The sequence below is a fragment of the Capra hircus genome, chromosome 16 (genome assembly GCF_001704415.2).
Source record: "Capra hircus breed San Clemente chromosome 16, ASM170441v1, whole genome shotgun sequence".
NCBI lineage: Eukaryota > Metazoa > Chordata > Mammalia > Artiodactyla > Bovidae > Capra > Capra hircus.
The window spans coordinates 1,244,471-1,262,705 of record NC_030823.1 but is presented as its reverse complement, the minus strand read 5'-3'; the positions used below and the strand labels follow the sequence as shown (position 1 = coordinate 1,262,705).

The 18,235-nt window shown below is 54.4% G+C and overlaps 1 protein-coding gene across 2 annotated transcripts in view; it reads right to left on the bottom strand.

Annotated features, from left to right (window-relative positions):
• SOX13 (SRY-box 13) overlaps window positions 1–11,625 on the bottom strand; it is a 43,747-nt gene extending 32,122 nt beyond the window's left edge. For both annotated transcript variants that reach the window (XM_018060001.1, XM_018060002.1), the window contains exon 1: window positions 11,540–11,625. The gene's annotated coding sequence lies outside the window, so the exon portion shown is untranslated. The remainder of the gene's footprint in view (window positions 1–11,539) is intronic.

Sequence of the window (18,235 nt, the reverse complement as noted above, 5' to 3'; positions counted from 1 at the left end):
CTAGCACCCTGGGAAGGCTGCGGCTGATCCTTCTGGCCCTGGGTGTCAGGCCTGACCCAGAAAGTGGGCAGCCTGGCCCGTTACCAGCTGGAAAATCAAGGAAGGAAGGAAGCAGAGCACCGCTTCCCCCTTTCAGATATAGAAACCTAGGCACCGAAGATGGCACCGACGAGGCCAAGCAGAGAGTAGCCCAACAGCCCCCGTGAGGCAAATCCCGGGCAACTGCCGTGTCTCGGCACTTCCCTCCAATGGCTACAATAACTCTGCCGGAAAGGACAACCCACTGCCTCAGTTCATCGATAAGGAAAATGCAACTCAGAGAATTTAGGGAAACGGCCCAACCTCAAGATTCAAAATCCAGAAGCTTCCAATCCGGAACTTTCTGACTCTAATAAGACTCCACAGTGTTTTTACCAAGCCATCCTGCTTCTCTGTAAGTTGAAGAGCATTCCAGAGTGAGACTGAGTGGGTCATAAAGTATTGGTGTGGGAAGAGAAAGAAAGGTATCGGACCCTGGAGCAGGCTATGGATGAGCTCAAACCCCTTCACCCGCGGCCAAGGCCCTCCACGTTGAGGCTCACAGACCCCAATGCAGGTGCGAACAGGCGCCTTCACACCTCAGGGCTGCAGCTCACAGGGTGCCCATGCCTGAAAGGCTTACATTCTTGAGCAGAAAACACCCAGACCTCACTCCAAGCCCAGTTCAAATGTTGCCCCTCCTTGGACTTCCCTGGTGGCACGGTGCAGGGATCACAGGTCCGATCCCTGCTCTGGGAAGATTCCACATGCCGTGAGGCCACTGAGCCGGTGCATTGCAGCCGCCAAGCCGGAGCTACGGCGCCTGTGCTCCGCTCTGCAGCAAGAGGAGCGCCCTCAGCAAGAAGCCCGCGCACCACAGAAAAAAGAGCAGCCGTGCTCGCTGCAGCTAGAGAAAGCCTGCGCGGAGCAACGGAGGCCCAGCGCAGTAAACAAAATGGAAGAAACCAATGAGTTAAACAAGGTTGCTCCTCCTCTGTGAATCACCCCCTAAAAATCCCAGAAGAGCTGATTGCTCCTCCAGGGCATCCCAGAGCCCTTGGGCAGCCCTGGTCTCTAGTACTTGACTGGACTGCGATGATTGTTTGCCTGCCTGCAGTGGCTCCGGTCGCCCTGTGTTACAGCCTCTGAGAGCTTAAGTTACTTGCCCAAGGCCACACAGGCCGTCTGGCTCCAGAATCCTCCTGTCCGCGAGGGGGCTGCGAGTCTTCCTTGCCTTCCCCCATCCTTAGCGCAGTGCCTGGCCCCTGGCACATGTCCAGGAAAGGTTTGTTTTATTAAAGATGTGGAGGGACGGGGTGTTGCTACTCCCAGCCACCTCCACTCCAAAGCCCACCTGCAGCCCTGGTCCCAGAACGCCCTACTTGTCACTCCACCTTCCACCACTTCTGACCTTGGCTGCCCTTCTCCCGAAAAGCTCCAGGGCCTTTGCCTCGCTCCCGTCCATTTCTTCCTGCAGTGCCCCAGCCGCTGCAAGGGTCTTTCTGTCTTTCCAGTGGGAAACTGAGACCCACGGAAGCCTCACGGACAGTGGATCTGTTCAGAGTCAGGTGTCCTGCCCCCAGGGTAGCGCCCGATAGGGACTGGTTTTACCTCTGCCTCAAGCGAAAAATTTAAAAAAGCAAGCCCCAAGATAGGGGAGTCTGGAGGTCAGCAGCGGCCCTCCCCTCAGCCCAGCACCCTCTGGCTGACCTGGCCACTGGCCTGGGGCGGGCCTGCCGGGGAGGGGCTGCTCCCCGGGGCCAGGGCGGAGGAGACAAACGGCCTTTGTGTCTGCAGCCTCCTGAGACACCTGTTCCCGCTCCTGCCGGCCTGCGGCCGCCCTCCCTCAGGGCCAGCCTGCGTGGAGCCTTGTTTACCCCGCGGCCTGGCAGCCAGAGGGACCTGCTCCCAGCATGGGGCTGGGTAGCCCTGCCAGCACCTGCCCGGCCCTGCCGCCGGCCAAGCACAATCACCCCGCTGTTGACACAGTTGCTGATTTTCAGGAGGGCTGGAGGGACGGGAGGGCAGAAGCAGCAAAGGCATTTAGCACCCGCCTGGCTAATTTGCAGTTGGCCCTAGCAATCCTGTACCCTACCCCTCATCCAGCCCCCCTCCCCCACTCCTTGCCCCACTGCTGCCTGGGAGAGATTTGGGCTTCCCGTCTCTGGGTCACTTGGGTTTCCCACCACTGGCAGCCCCCACACATCTCATGCATATCAGTGCACCCCAAAACCCATGCTCCCCATGCTGCCACACACAATCCATAGCCAAACAAGGCTGCCAGGAGCCCCCAGCTACCCTGTCTTTGAGCGCTCACCAATCGCCCTCCCCTGAAAAGTCACGATGCTCCAGGTCCTTGGTGAGGGACAGGATATCTGAAATGCCCTTGGAGACCCCAGTGGGGCCCTGGGAGATGTGGGGAGACCTGCCCTTACAACCTTCTCCCTGACTTGCTCTCGATAAGCTGTCTCCTCACCTTCCAGGTCACTATGCTTCCCCTTAAAAGAAATAAAGTGAAGATGCTCAGTCATGACCGACTCTTTGCGAAGCCATGGACTGTAGCCCACCAGGCTCCTCCGTCCATGGGATTATCCAGGCAAGAATACTGGAGTTGGGTGCCATTGCCTTCTCCAGGGGATCTTCCTGACCCAGGGATCGAACCTGGGTCTCCCTCATTGCAGGCAGACGCTTTACCCTCTGAGCCACCAATGAACCTTCCCTGACTGCCCAGATCTGGCTGTGGTGCCCTCCCGGATGCTTGGATGCTCTGCAGCCCTCCCCCCGCACCTCCTAACCTTCACTTCATCAGTCGGTATCTAACCTTTACTTTCCTCAAAACTGGTATCTCAGCCCGTGTGCAGGGCACAGCTTTGAGGCCGCTCCCCTCCCGCCTGCTGGATGCATGCAAGATGGAGCAGCACTGTTGGGCCAAAGACCCACCCCACCTGCACCCCAGGTTCCCACTTGGACAGTCACCTCTTGGATTGATAGGGCCTGGTGGCCAGTTAAAAGGTCAGTTAAAAGAGCTTCAGGAATTACCTGTTAACTTGCCACCAGCACATGAATTTAGATGGGTAAATCTGATTAGCCAGTCATCTCCTAAGAGATCAAAGAGTAGGATCTTGAAGGACAAGGGATGAATGAATCTGATGATGGGAGAGGGAGTGGGGAAAGCAAGGACACAAAGACCCAGCGGGCCAAAGGCCAGGGAAGGCACCTGGGGGAGAGGTCACTGTTGGGAGAGCAGGGACTTTCCCTCTGCCCACTTCCCTGCCCCATCTAAGAGCCTCGACTCAGGACTTGGGAAATTTGCTTCACCCTTTGGTGAATTGTCCTAACAGGACGCTGACTCCACAGGAAGGCAGCCGGAGTCAGACTCTCCAGACCCCCTAAAACTGCCGGGTACACACACACCCATGCTCACGTACAGGCACTTTCCTCAATTCTGGTTCCCCAAACTCCAAGTCAATCAACACCTAGAGAGAGGAAACAAATATCTAAATATCACCTCCAAATTGCAAGTCTCAAGTTGAGGAGTATGGATCTAAGGGCAGGGAGATCTGGTAGCAGAGAAAGGAGCTTACCTTGTGAAAAACACAGGTGCCCGATGCTCTACACCAGTTCCAAAGGGCCAGCATGCATAGCTGTACAGGGTGTGCGCTGCACAACTCCAAGAGCCCTGCTCACCCAGACGCTAGAGTCATCATCCCTGACTTCCTCAGATACCAAAGAGAAAAATCTCCCCTGCCACCTACCTCTACCCCAAGCAAGTTGCCCTTTCTCTGTTCTCTGCCCTGTTCCTTGGCTTGGGGACCTGGGACAGCTGAGCCCTTCACCCCCACTAAGGGGAGAAGCCTTGATCTCCTGGTCTCATCAGCTCAAACGAGGGGACCCCACTGACCTCCCCAATCCTAGCCTCCTGGTGGGGGGTGGGGCTACAGTCCCCACCACACCCTCCCGCCCCCCAAAGACAATGACACAGGAGGAGACTGCGTCCTTGCAGAGAGGACAGTGGTGGGTGATCGCCTCTCTGATAGGCTAGAACTGAGCCCCACTGTTGGAGTGGGGGGAGGGGAGGCTTCACTCTGGTTCCTGAGCACTGGCCCTGCCGGACTCTCTCTCCCCTTTCTCCCTGACACCGGTCTAATGTCCCCACTGCCTTCCAGGGGCTGTTAGAGGTACTGCCTGGTTCCCCAGGGCTAGCAGGCATGGACTTACACGCGTTTACACGCTCTTTCACACACCCTCCCTCTCCACTGGCCACGGACAAGGGAGCCAAGCAAGTCAGAGAAATGGCAGGTGCTGGAGGGCCCCTCCCTTTGGCTTTCAGCGGCTCCCTGCTCACTCCCCACTGTCCGCGCCCGCTGGCCCCAGACCGCCCGGTTGTACCTGGAAACAAGCGTCCTTCCAGCCCCTCCCCACTAACCTTTTATTCGTGCTTCCTTCCCCACCCCACCCCACCCTACATTTCAGGGGATGGGCCTGGAACCAGAGCCTCGCAGGAATGGGTGAATGACTTCAGGCTCCTTCCTCTGGGCTGGGGTGAGGGTGCTGAAGCAAGGCTGGGTCAGAGCGGCACACCTGGGGTGCACAGGCCGGCCTGTGGCCAGGTAGGACTTGATGCTTTTGAGTCAGCAGGAGGACAGCTTTAGCCAGAGTTCACTCCCTTTCCTGCCCTCCCAGGTGCCAGAAGTAGGAGGCCTATGTGCCAGGTACTGGGCAGCCCACCCCAGCCCACAGCCCACGGGGGTGGGGGGGGCAGGAGGTGGGGCCTGCTCAGCGGTCATCTCGAAAGGGTATCAGCCCAGGGTTACAGGCCTCTTATATTTCCAACTATGGCTCCTCCGACCATTCTCTTTCAGCAGAATATTCTACTGTTGGTCAAGCCTTGATTTCCAGTCTTCCAGAGAAGAAACACAGATCACTTTTTCTGTTTCACCGTCTGGCAATTCTACATATATTTAAAATCCTTTCCATTCTGATTATAACACCTATTGTTGTACTACCTTTAGAAACTACAGAAATATAAGCCACAATTAAAACAGAAGTCAAAAAAACAAAACAGAAGTCAAGAAAGGATGGAGGTCTGGGGTGGGCCACTCCCAGCTACTGGCGCTTGGCTCGCTGTGCGCTTCGACTCTGACTGGCCACTGACCCTTGTCTTGGCCTTACAAGGAAGTACCCCCACCATGGCTGCTCCTTCACAAGGCTGCACCTGGGTCCCCAGGGCACCCACCTCGTGCCCACTCAGCGCAGGCCCTGAGGCTGGAGTGGGGCACCTTCAGCCCTGCCAAGGAGCAAGCAGGACCCAACTCTGAGGCCCCTGCCCTCCGTGGGGGAAGGAAGGACGGGACCAGGCCCCCTGGAGCTGGCTCCCACCCCTTCCTGTCGCACAGGCGGCACATTCCATTCCGAGTCAAGCGAGGGGCGGGCCTAGAGGAGGTGAGGCCGGGGAGATCAGTCTGGCCTCCTCTGGGGTGGGGCCCCCAGAGAGCTCCAGGTCTGGCAGGGATTACAGACCCAAGCCACCAGAGAAGGGAGCCTGAGTGGGCGTGCCCTATCTGTGGCTCCTTCGCGTTCCCCTCTCTTCAGGCCAAAGCAGTGACACTCTACCTCGGACACGTCCCCAGAAGACACAGAGGGACAAGATGGGGAGTAACGCTAAACCATCCCGCTCAACCAGGCCGCGATCGCACGGGCTGCTCAAGCATGCGGCTTCATGCCAAGGCCATTTAAATGCTAAGGCCACTGATGGTGGGACGGGAGTCTGCTGCGTGTATCAGGAGAACTGAATTAAGATTTGATGGCACGTGTCAGGCTTCCCAGAGGGACCAAGCGGGCCTAGGCAGGGATGCTATTTACGAAAAAAATGCAGCAGCTAGAGATACTGTCCTCACTTCTTCCTTCCTCTCCTCTACGACCCCAACATCCCTCCCCCATAAAAACACTCCTGGCTGGTATCGCCAGCCTTTGGATGAGATCCCAGCCCCTGCTGCTTCTCTAGCTGGTCCTCCTGAGCACACCTGAGATGCTGGGCCCCACACGGCGTCTCCTGAGCTGTGCCCAGGCCCTGGATTCACCCCCTGACCACCCTGGGAGCAGGCAGGGGATACTCTGACCACTTCCTCCTCACCCCTCAGCCTCTCAGAGTTCTGACCACTTCACTCTGGACAGAGATGTGTTCCTAGGGGAACCACAAGGGCCTTCACCATCATGAGGCCTGAGCAGGGTCAGTCTCAGGGTTCTCTGGCTAGGCCCATGGATGCAACAGGTCCTAGAGCCAAACCGAAGGTCGCATCCACCCCATTTTACCCCTCTTAGGAGGGAACTACCACATCACTGCTGCTTAGAGAAAGTATTTGAATTTTTAGAAGGAAGAGTCACTCCTGATTAGAGAAGCTGGCAGAGGTAAATGTGGCGCTACTCAGCTGGTTTGTAACAAATCTCCTACCTGAATCATCCCAAGGAGCTGGAAGGTAGGCCCAGGAAAGGGCAGTCAAATCAGGGGTAAGCCAGGGCATGCTTTCCTGCTTGGAAGCGGGAGACAGGCAGAAGACAGGATATGTGAAAGCAACCTTCCGTGTGTCCTGGTCCCCTGAGTGGTGGCAAGCACCGTGACAGCCTTCCTGGCTAACATACCTGAGTTCCAGGAAGAGGGCTAGCAGAGGGTGAGGATCGCGGCGAGTTCAGGCAGGAGTGAGCCCTCTTAAGCAAACACAGACACAAAAATAATTCCCATTCAAAGCACAATTTACTGTGGGCCTGGCCAGGCCTTCCCAGCACAGAGCCCTTTTCAAACACTCAGCTTCACCCCTGAATAAGGCTGGGGAAGGAGGCGTGTGGGCACAGCTGCATTTGAATTCCCCTTTTTCCAGTTGCATCAGCTTCCTAGTGACCTACTCAGGGAGCTGCCCAATAAGGGCCAGACTCAAAGCACCCCCAGAGAGCAGAAAACCTGCATAGAATCAGGCGTTAGCCCTCAAGGACGGGGACACCTAGATCCTCTGGAGGAGCAGGCCTTGCTCAAATGAACACTTGTCTGGCAACAGCAAACCCAGATCCTTACCGTTCATGGACCACCTACAGACTCAAACACATATGAGCCTCCCAAACTCTAACAGGGAAGTATTGCTCTCATCCCATTTCAGAGATGGGGAAAGGGAAGTTCAGAGATGTTATGTGATGAACAGCTCTCCTGGCTCTAAATCCTTCTTACTGTATATATCATGTTGCCCTGAGGCTGCTAGTTATCACAGTAGAAAAATGTTCAAATGCTCAGGATGGGGCCCTCCCTACTAGGAGGAAAGATGGGAATAGGATGTAGATGAAACCCAAGATATTTCCAAAGCCAAGGCAGCATTGGAAATTGTCAGCATTGCAGATCCCAGCATTCCTGATTACCAGATCTGAGCTGGAGGTGGAATGCGCTCTCAAAGCAAGAGCAGAGCATTGGGTCAGGCAATGGTGTGCTAATGAGACTCACTGGCTTTACCTCCAGAATGACCCCCACCAGGCTGCCTTATCCAAGTCACCTCAACTCAGAAGCAGTCTGCTAGCCAGCCTCTCTTCTTCAGTTCCTGCTCCCCTTCAAACTACTCTTTACTTAGTAACCAAAGTGATACCTTTTCCCCACATTTCCCCCCCACTTGTAAAATTAATTTGTGACCATTGTAGAAGGCTGGAAAAATTAACAGAAGATGAAGGAGAAAATAAAATTCACCCATACGTCTGGTGTCCAGAATTAACCTCTGCAAACATTAAGGTAGTCATCTAGTCTTCTATGTATGCGTGTGATGTACATACCATTATCTTTACAAAATTGGTACTAAAATATACAGTTTTAGATTTTTTTTATTATATACCTTTTCCAGGCTTACGCTATACTTTTTAAACTATGCTCTCTGGTTTTGAGTATTTTTTTTTTGGCATAGTGGACACATACACAGGGTTCTATCGATACATTCAGAAAGGACACAAGAGTCTACAGAGGAGACACCGTCTTTCCTTCATCCCATTCCTCAGCCACCATTTCCCTCTCCTGGGGCAGCTCTGATTACCAAGTAACCTTTTTTTATGTTCCAAATAACCTTTTAACATCGTAAATCAGAATGTCACGCCTCTCCTGAAAACTCTTCAACGGCTTCAATGATGAGACCAGTTTGGGCCCACGGCCCTGGTCCTGAGATGCAGACTCCTCACCAGGCCCCGGGAGAACAGCCCCGGCCCTCCTGGCTTCTCTGGGCGCCCTCTCCAGCCGCACCGCTGTTGCAAACCCTGTTCTGGCTGCAGGGGTCTTTCTGTTGCTGCTCCCTCTGCCCGGAGTCCCCTTCCTTCGGGTCTTTGGGCAGCGAGCTCCCTCTCATCCTTTAGGCCTGGGCTGAGCCAGTGTTTTCCCAGGTCAGCTTTCACTGGCCTCCCCACCTAGGACCTCCGCTGACGGTCCCCACACATACACTGCCTATCACATCACCGTGTTGTATTTCTGAACATCACATAGGCTCTAATACTGTTTTGGCTACTTATTTCAAGATATTTATTGCCTCCCTCCAGAAAGAAGGCTCTCAGAAGGCAGGCACACTACCTGTCCCTTCAACCCTGAAGCCCTGATGCCTAGCACAGGCCTGGCATACAATAGGAGCTCAACACATTTCTTTTAAAGGGATGAATGAGGAGACTAAAATGCTGGTTCTCATCATTGAGAGCCCACTTGCAGGATCTCCAGGGACCAACTTTCTGGCCATCTTCTCCCAGGACTGGGGAGGGGGTTAGGGGGTCAGAGAAAGAAGAGAGAGGAACCTGTTGCGCAAGGTAGGGTGGGTGGGCAGCAGCTGCCTTGCCCTTCCTGTTGCCCAGCTCCCCCTTACTTGTGCGGTGCATCTGCAGGGTCCAGAATCAGACAAGGAGCTTATGACAAACCCAGACTCCTAGTAACCACTCCAACTGCAAGTGGAAAATGGAAGGTGGAGTCTTTGCCCCTTATTTATTCCAAATCCTACATCGAGTCTGCCCAGGCAGCTGGGATATTCCAAGTTCCCAAGTGAGCCCCAGCATCAGGCAACACAGATGGCACCTTGGGAGCAGAGCTCCCCCAGGAACAGCCTCAGCCCATCCCACTTGACTCTTCCCTGGGGCCTCAGACACCTGGGCTCCGCTCTCCAGAAATTCATCCGGCCCCAGAGACAGAAATGGGCATCCAATCCTGAGCCAGGAGCCCAGGCCAGAGCCCTCTCGGGGATGCTCCCTTCCTGGGGTCTGATTTCCACTGCCTCGAGCCAAGATTGATTTTTAAGAATGAGGAAAAGGGGGGAATAAAATGCCTTTCACAAAAACTGTGAAGGGAGGGAGGAGGGGAAGAGGAGAGGAAGGAGAAAAAGAAAGGAAAAGGCAAAAAGACTTCACAAGATACAAGGAGTGTTGTTGTTCAGTCGCCATGTGTGTCGGACTCTTTGTGACCCCATGGACTGTAGCCCTCCAGGCCCCTCTGCCCACGGGATTTCCCGGGCAAGAATACTGGAGTGGGCTGCCATTTCCTCCTCCAGGGGATCGTCCCAGGACCTGATCCTGTATCTCCTGCACTGGCAGGCAAATTCTTTATCACTCAGCTGCTAGGGAAGCTCATACAAGGGGTAGGGAGGTGCTAAACTCAGAAAAGGGTGGAAAGAAGTGTGAGGTTTTTCCCTTCCCAGAAATGGACAATAATTATAATTGATTAAACGAGCACAGTCCCAGAATGCTCTTCTGAGCTATGTACAAAGTCAGTTAAGTAATAATGGCAATAATAATGTCACATTCCTCCAGCACTTACTATGTGCTAGGTACTGTTGTATGAGCTTCACTAAGACAGCCCCATGAAGTAGGTACTGTCCATATTAAACCTATTTTACAGATGAGCAAACAGATACAGGTTAAACTTCTCAAGTTCATGTCTCCAGTAGCCGTACCTGGGATCCAACTCTACAGCCCTGTCTCTTAATCACTAAGCTAGGCTCTCAATGTTCCAACTACCCTCTTGGAGTCCATACCTTCCAAACCTGTATCCTTTACCTGGTCATTAGACCCCGGTTTCAAAGATGTGTGCGTAACTCTGCCCATTTTGCATGGGGAGAAATCTGGAAACTTTAAGGGACTTGACCAAGCACACGCTGTCCATAGGTGGGGAATTATACCCCAGCATCTCCAGCCCCACTTCCCAAGGGAGCACAGTAGAAAGCAGGGTCTCTGGGAACTCCGTCCAGAGCAGCAGCATCTTCTCTGGCTGTCTTTCGCCAGATCCTTTTACCAGCGCCAAGGCGCCCTGCCCGGAAATTCCCACAGAGTCAAAGCAAACTTCCCAGGAAAACTCTTGGGCTTCCTCCTAGCCCCTGTCACGGAGGAGGCTGCCAAGAGCGCCGTTGGAGTCCTTGCAGCTGCCGTCGGCCCTCCAGGGCGGGAAGCCGCGGCTTGTGCGCTCGGGGTCCTCCCAGAAAGGTCTAGGGCTGAAGTTCAAAATTCACTTCCCGCCCCGGCCCCGCTCACGGCTCTGACCTCGACTCTCCGGCAACCCCCACGTGTCTTGCCCTCCCCAGCTCCGGTTAAGAAATGGGGCACCTCGAGCCCGAAGACCAGGCGGGCAGATGGGAGAGTCCCGCGGGCGATCCCCGCGCGTCTGGGGACTCGAGCAGCCGGCGCGCACACGTGCGTGTGTGAGTGTGTGTGCATGTGTGCGACTCGAAGCAGCCGGCGCGCACACGTGTGTGTGTGTGTGTGTGTGTGTTTACGTACAGAACGCGCGGGGTGGGAAAACAATGGCGAGCCGCTGGGAACGGAGCGTCTAGACCCCCTTCCCACCCTCCGCCCCCAGGCACGATTTGCTTTTGCAGAGAAATGGGGATGAAAAGATTCTCCTTCCACATGCAGAGGCGGGAGGTTGGGGGTGGTAAGAAGGCTAGGGTGGGAGGGGAAAGGGGGGTGAAACTGGAGCAGCCGGAGCAGAAAACAAACAGGGTGCAGCGCCCAGCTGGTCCGCTGGGAAACAAACCTGGAAGGGTGAGAGAGGCTGCGTGGCCCGCCCCCCGCGCCAAACAGAAGCAGGACAGGGGCAGATCTGCGCTGCGGGGCGGGCACCGGAGCCCCAAGCCGGGCGCTCGCTGGTCGCCCCGGCTTCTCGCTAGGAAATCCTCGAACTGGACGTACAAGTGAGAAAAACCCAGTGCCCCCGAGCAGTAAATGAGAAGCGGGGGGCGGTGCACCCCAAGCCCGGCTCGTGTGGTGCGCACAGACAGACACACAGCCACCCACGGCCTTTCCAGGCTTCCAGCCCTCTCCACCCCAGCCCAAGTCCGCCCGCGGGTATCCGCCAGTACCCGCCTAGTGCGGGGTAGGTGGGGACCCGTTCCTTTGTGAAAAACTTTGCCGAAGATGGAAACTCGCAGAGAAAAGACCCAGCGTGTGCTCAGAAACGTCGGGTCGCGAGTGTCAAAACTTCGGAGGGCGGGCGAGAGAGACGCGACGGCGCGCTCCGGGCACGGAGGGGCGCACTTACGGCTCAGCCGGGCGCCGGGCTCGCGGCTCGGCGCTCCCGCTCCTCCTCGGTCCAGGTCCTCGAGGCCGGCAGCCCGGGCTTCCCGTTCACATGCCCCCGCGGCGCGGCGGCCGGGAGCGCCGGGCAGGGGCGGCCGCGCTGGGAGGAGGCACGCCCCCCGCCGTCGGCCGGGCAGTCGGCCGGGACTCGCGGCCACCCTGGGTCCGCGCCCTGCCGCGCGCCGCCGTTGCGGGCGGAGAGCTCGGTTCCGGCCGGGCGGCGCCCTCGGCCGGGCCAGGCCGCTCCCTGCACTCTGCCCTCTGGCCCCGGCGCGCGGCCGGCTCCCGGCCTTCCGCGGTCCTGCGCTCGGACTCACGGGCTCCGGCGCCGGCCCGCCCGGCTCTCCCGCTCCGCGATCCGCGCCTCGGCTCGGTCCCCAGTCACGGCCTCTGAGGCTGATCGCGGCGCCCCAGGCTCAGACCCGGGCTCACCGCTGCCGGGCCGGGCTTCCAGGACCCGCACTTAACACAGTTCAGTTCCAAGCCGGGACTGGGAGCGGGGCGCTCGCTGCCGGTTGCTCGCTGCTGCGAGGCGACTCCACAGCCTCAGAGGAGAAAAAGGGAGGGAGACCGAGAGCGGGCTGGGTTGGAGGAGGGAGGAAGGGTGGGGAGATGGAGGAGGAGGGAGGGACAGAGAGTTCCCTCCTCCTCCCTGCGGCCAGGTCCCTCCAGGCAGCAACAGCTGGAAACCTCTGCTGCAAAGGGAAGAGCGAGGGCTCCCGGGCGGCGGACGCGGGTGGAGGTGGGTGAAGGGATGGAGCGAATAGAAGAAAGAGGTGGATTCCTCTCACTCTCACTGCCCAGGTATGAGGTCATTCCAGAGGATCTTCGCTCCTTAGAGCAAGACCCAAGAAGTTGTCGATCCAACTCCCAGCCTCCTAACCCCTCCAGACAGAGAATCTGGACTTAAAAACCCTGTTTCAGAACGTCCCTTAGGAGCATGATCCCACCTGCTGCTGGACGGCTTCCTAATGTGGCAGACCACTCCGCAGCCCTGTCATTTTGCACTCTCTCAAGCCCTTTTATTTTTTCCCTGACCTGTTTGATACTGTGGGGGAGGGGAGGATGGATTCATTTGAATCAGTGTACTTATTAAATGCCTATGCCTGACCCAACTGAGTGCAAGGGACACCAGGATGAATGAGAAAGTGCCCTGTCCTTTCTGGAGGAGACAGAGGAGTGAGCATATGATTACAGTGAGGTGGAAAGGTGCTGAGACCAGCCAGGCACGTGGAGCATGGGGACCACCAAGAGTGCTAGGGCCTGGGACAGATCAGGCTTCCTAGGGGAGGTGCCATCTGAACTGAATCTTGGAAAGCAGAGCAGATTAAAGGTGTGGCGATCCTGGATCTGCAAATAACACTCACAGTGCAGGTGGCCAGGATCTCAGCTGATGGTCAGCCAGGCTCTAAGACTTTCTGAGGTTTTGGATATCATCATTCCTCACCACCTTCCTTGGCTAACTTCTCTTATTCATCTTTTAGGTCTCAGCCCAGATATCTACTCTCCCAGCGCCTCTCTTGCTGGGCAATCTGGCTCAGAAAGCCCCCCGCCCCCACCCCCAGCCCCTAGTCACAGATAGTATGGTGGCTGTTCATTTGTCTGACTGCCTTGTAAGCACTGCAGGGGCAGGAATGTGTCTCTCGGGCTCACTGTTAGACTCCTTGTGTTTAGCCAGGTCTTGGCAAAGAGCAGCCCCGTGATATTCATCGATCAGTTGGTTGATTGAAAGGAATAGGAGGTCAGTGAGGAATTCTAAGCAGGCCTCTACTGAGATCAGTCCAACTGAAGACAGGGAGGCCAGTGGCCAGTGGCGGTAACCAGGGTAAAAATAATGTGGGCCTGAGCTAAGGTATGGGTGAGGAGAGTGGAAAGGAAGAAATGGGTGGAGTTGAGGAAGTGAGAAAAGTCAAAATTCATTCTTTAGGGACTGGCATTTGGAAGAAGCCAACTGTGGGTGAAGCCATTTCAGAGACTATGGCAATCTCTCAGGTGCCACCAAGCTTTTCCTCCTCCCAGCAAACATGCCAGGGCTTCCCACGTATCGGGGCGTCTTCTCTGGCTGCTGATCAGCTTCAGTGGGTAAGCTCATTATGGATTCCTCCTTGTAGGGATCCTCGGTTTTGGCAAATGAGATGGGAAGAAAGGAGAGCTTAGGAAGTGGGCTTTCCTCTCTCCAGTACCCCCACCCACTGTATCTCACTTCACTGGTGTCTGCTCTTCCCAATCACCGACACTTGAATTGGGACCTTTATCGTATCTGCCTACTGCGTGTTAGGCATGGTACTTTTCACGTACACTATCTGTTTGTACCTCATGCCAGTTCCGTGAGGGTGGTATCACTATCCCCATTTAGGTAAGGAAAAGGAAGCTCAAGGTCATAGCTAGAAAGCGATGGGAGGAAGTAATGTGACTTTGAAGATTCTAGGACTTTCTATGCCTACTGCACCATTTCCTGGCAATACCAGACTTACACATTTAACCCCATGTGACCATTCCCTCCTTAAAACACCCGCTTCAAGATGCCACCCTCTTCTGACCTCACCTCCTCTGTTTACATATCTTCCTCCACTGCCGTATCCGGGTGAGAGACATCCCGTTTTCCTTTCTCTTTACTTTCTCTCCCTAGACGAAATTTTAACTGTTTCCATGACTTTAAATATCAATGAGGTACTGATGATTCTCCCAATTTTTTTATTTAAATCTCTAGGACTACCTAATATACTTTGGATTCATGTATTCAGTCACATGCTTGTCATTTCTACCCAAGAACTCACAGACATCCTAAACTTAACATGTTCAAAATTGAGCCGTTAACCACTCCCTTAAGACTGTTTATACCCTGTACCATCTTTCCTATCTCAGTAAATGGTACCCACCACTTACTCAGTGGCTTGAGCCTAACACTTAGGAGTCATCTTTGATTGCCTCAGTCTGATCTAATCTGATTAGTGGGTACTGTTGATCTGTCTCCAAAAGTATATCCCAATCCATCTACTTCTTTATCTCCACTGTCCCCACCCTAGCCCAGGCCACTGTGGTAGCCTCTCAGCTAGACTACCACAAACTCACTGCTTCTGAGAACTGAGAAACTGAGAATTCTTATAGGCCACATAACTTATATAAGGCTACTTACAATGACATGGCTTTAATATTTGTTCCAGAAATTTCTTGCCCAGGAAGATAAGACTGCAAACCAGTAAATAACTTCATTATTTGCTTCAGGAGCTTGCTAAAAATCAATTTATCTGAACAATAGACTGCTCAGACAGCCTCCTTCTCAGGACAATAGTTTGTTTAACCTGGCAAACCACTAGCTTATCAAACAATTGTTTATTTTTAAAGACTCTCCCCTTGCTGTGTGCTCCAATCCTGAACTATTATCTTGCAAAATTTGCCCAATCCCAGTCAGATCTCCTTATTAAAGGATCAGTCTTAAACCAGACCTCAAACCCTATAAATATCTCTTTACCTGGAAAGTGCCTTCCCAAACTCTGTGCTTCCCAGACTGTCACCTTTTCATTCTCTGGTCTCCACACAAGTGTCCCTTCCCCCATCTTTCCTCCTCCCCCACCTACGATCATCTCCTACCCCCGTCTCCCACCTTTATGCCTTTAGACCCCATTTGCCTCCTTCATATCACAGGTGATGCTTATTTTATTAGTTTTCTGTTTTCTTGCGCTTTTCTGTCTACCCTTAGACTGTAGGCTCTGTGAGAAAAGAAACTTGTCCGCTGTACTTTCCATTTAATTTCCAGAGCCTATAGCAGATGCTTAAAAAAATATTTGCTGAAGGAGTATAAATATTCCTTATTTATGGAGAAGTCATAAAAGGATTAGATTCACAGATTGGTGTGAATTACTTTCCTCACTGTTATAGGAGCAGGGCCTGGAGAGAAGCTCCAGGAGAGGAAGTGAGCTGAGAGCACACGGAAAGCCCTGTCTCACTGCTTTGCCTGAAGCCCTTCCTGCTTCTGGCAGACCACCAGGACCTCCCGAGCGCCACTTTCTCTGTGAAGCCTCGAGGAGGGAGCTTGTGTCTTGGGCCAGGTCAGGGTAGGCCCAGGCTAGCAGAGCTAGTTTGGGCATCAGCTCTTCCTCCCGCTGACCAAGGAAATGCTTTTCTCGATCCCTATAGTGAGACACTGGAGTCAGGAGTAAGTCAGGAGTGCCCCCGTGGTGCATGGGAGGCCACAGCAGGCACTCCCTTCCGGCTGACACTGGTGGGCCTCTACTTGGTTCTATCTGAGTTCTTCCAGAGAGTCATCCTCAGTCTTAATTGCTATGAAAGCTAATCAAGAAGATAACAAGTGGATTCACAGAATGTTTCATTTGCCTATCAGAATCTGAGAATATAAGGTCTGGAAGGAATCAGCCTTCTAGAACCATCTCCTCCAGCTCCTCTCTTTGTGCAAAGAAAGGAGAGGCATCTTGCTCAATTCTGGTACTTTATATGCATAATCTCCTCTAATCTCTCGACAGCTCTGTGAAGACGGGAACAGTTCCATTTTACAGATGAGGAAAATGATACTCAGAGAGGGGAAGGGAAGTTTCCGAGACCACATAGTGAAGCGGCAAGAGGTGACATTTGAATCCAGGTTTCTGGCCCTCAAATCCATGCTTTTTCCCCTATAACCACCCTGCTCCACTTCTCATGGGGTCCTCAGACTCCGAACCATATAAAGTAACACTTGAGTATTGTTTAACAGCCTAGATTCTAGCTTAGACCCCAGAAGTAGAAACAACTCTTTGCGTCTCTGTGAAAGTCAACCTCCTGTCACCCAACAGGACTTTCTCCCATGAAAGGATAGACCCATATCACTCTCAGCCCATCACTATCACTTGACCCACGTGCCTACGCACACAGAGACAGTGACCCCGCTCAGTGCATGTGCTCTTGAGTGTGCTAATGCTATGGCTTGGGTCCTTTTTATACACAAACACACACACACATACACTCGTGCGTGCTTCTAAAACTTCTTGGCTCCATTCTTCACATGTGTAGCTACTGTGGGGACTCAGGCAGGGGGAAGAGAGCTGGCGGAGGCATTCTCACCTCCCGAGCTAGCACACATTGTCTCTGTAAGTCTAATCACTAGTAATCCTAAAAGTTGGGGATAAAACCGAGCCGCATGTCTCACTGGTCGACTGGAATGGGTGCACTGCCAAGACAGCCACCTCCCTCGGAGCGGGCACCTGCCAGACACACAAGCGCACAGACACGCAGACGCGGCACGGATGCGCAACGGCTGCTTTTTTCCTTTTCTCTTTCTGTTCTTTCCTATCCCTTCCCATAGAGGGGGGTCACTGGGGCCCACCTCAAAAGGCACTTGATTGAGGGACAGAGGTGAAGAGGGTGTTTGCTTCCTAGAAGCCGGGATGATTCAGAAAAGCCGGCGGTAGCCTCCTCCCGGCATCCCCACCCCCGCCACCTGGCTTGCCCTGCCCCACCCCCACCACCTAACTTTTTTTCCCCTGCTCTTTCCTGTCTTGAGGAGACCTAGATCTTCATCCTGGGAGGGACTGGCAACAATTAACAAAGGCACCATGGAGTAAAGACAATTAACAATCCAGAAAAGAGGGGAAAGAGAGGCTTTGTTCTGGTCTCCATGGCAACGGTAGGGGGCAGGGGGAGGGGGAGGAGGAGGAGAAGGGCTATCCAGAGAGGCTGAGACTTTCACTTTCCTTTCATCCCTCCCCTCTCCCGCCTCCTTGGGTTTCTGCCAGGGCGACTGAGGGGCTTTGGAAAGGAACAGCGCTGGGACGGGCCTTCTTGGCAGGCCGGAGATCTGATGGGAGTGACTGACGCTCATGCCCCAGCTGAGGACTCGCTGAGGAGCCGAGGCCAGAGCCACAGCCTTGGGCCTGAAGCAAAGGCATCCTCCCTTCCTCCGCCTTCTCTGAAGGGCTTATCTTGTGCTAAGAACAGTACCCGGAGTCTCTGCCCCAGCTCGTGGCCAAGAAGAGCTTGGATGGCCTGCGCTTCCTTCTTCATCAGAACGCAGCGGGAAGTGGGGGTGAGGGGCAGGACCCGCTGCCACAACTTGCAGGGCTCACTGCAAAATGACACGTGGTGCCTTTGTCTCAAATGATTAAGAATTCAAGATGGTGACAGCAGAGCGGTCAGTCAAGCCCAGGGCCCTTCTGAGCGCAAGGCCCTGCAGAGACGCACAAGCTGAAGGCCCAGGAGGCTGTCCCTGTCAGAAGGCTGCCCTGGGGCCTGGGCGCCGGCCTGCTCTTTGCCTGTGTGTGCCTGAGAGTGGGAGACGGAGAGAACACTTGGGAGCGAGTCTTTCCTTCCTGAACTTCTATTTCCTCAACTATTAACAAGGAAATTGCATTAGGTGATCTGTGGGTCAGGGCTTCCTCCTCTCCAGGAGGAGGATGTTCTAGTCTTTTCTCGCTGCACGCAGTCCTGAGCTCCACTGCAGAGAGAAACCGAGAGCAGAACGTTCATTCCTAAGAGTGAGGTGTCCAGTGCCCAGCTCTCCCTGGCTTTCCTGCTTGGAAAAGGCAGAGGAGAATGGCTTACAAACGCCAAAACCTGGCCGGCGATCATGCTGTGGTTTGCAGAGAATTAGAAGGCATTGTGGATCTCGCAAGGTGTTTGTAGCCAGAGCAGAAATGCCTTGGCAGGAGAAGCCAGGCGCACCAGCCCA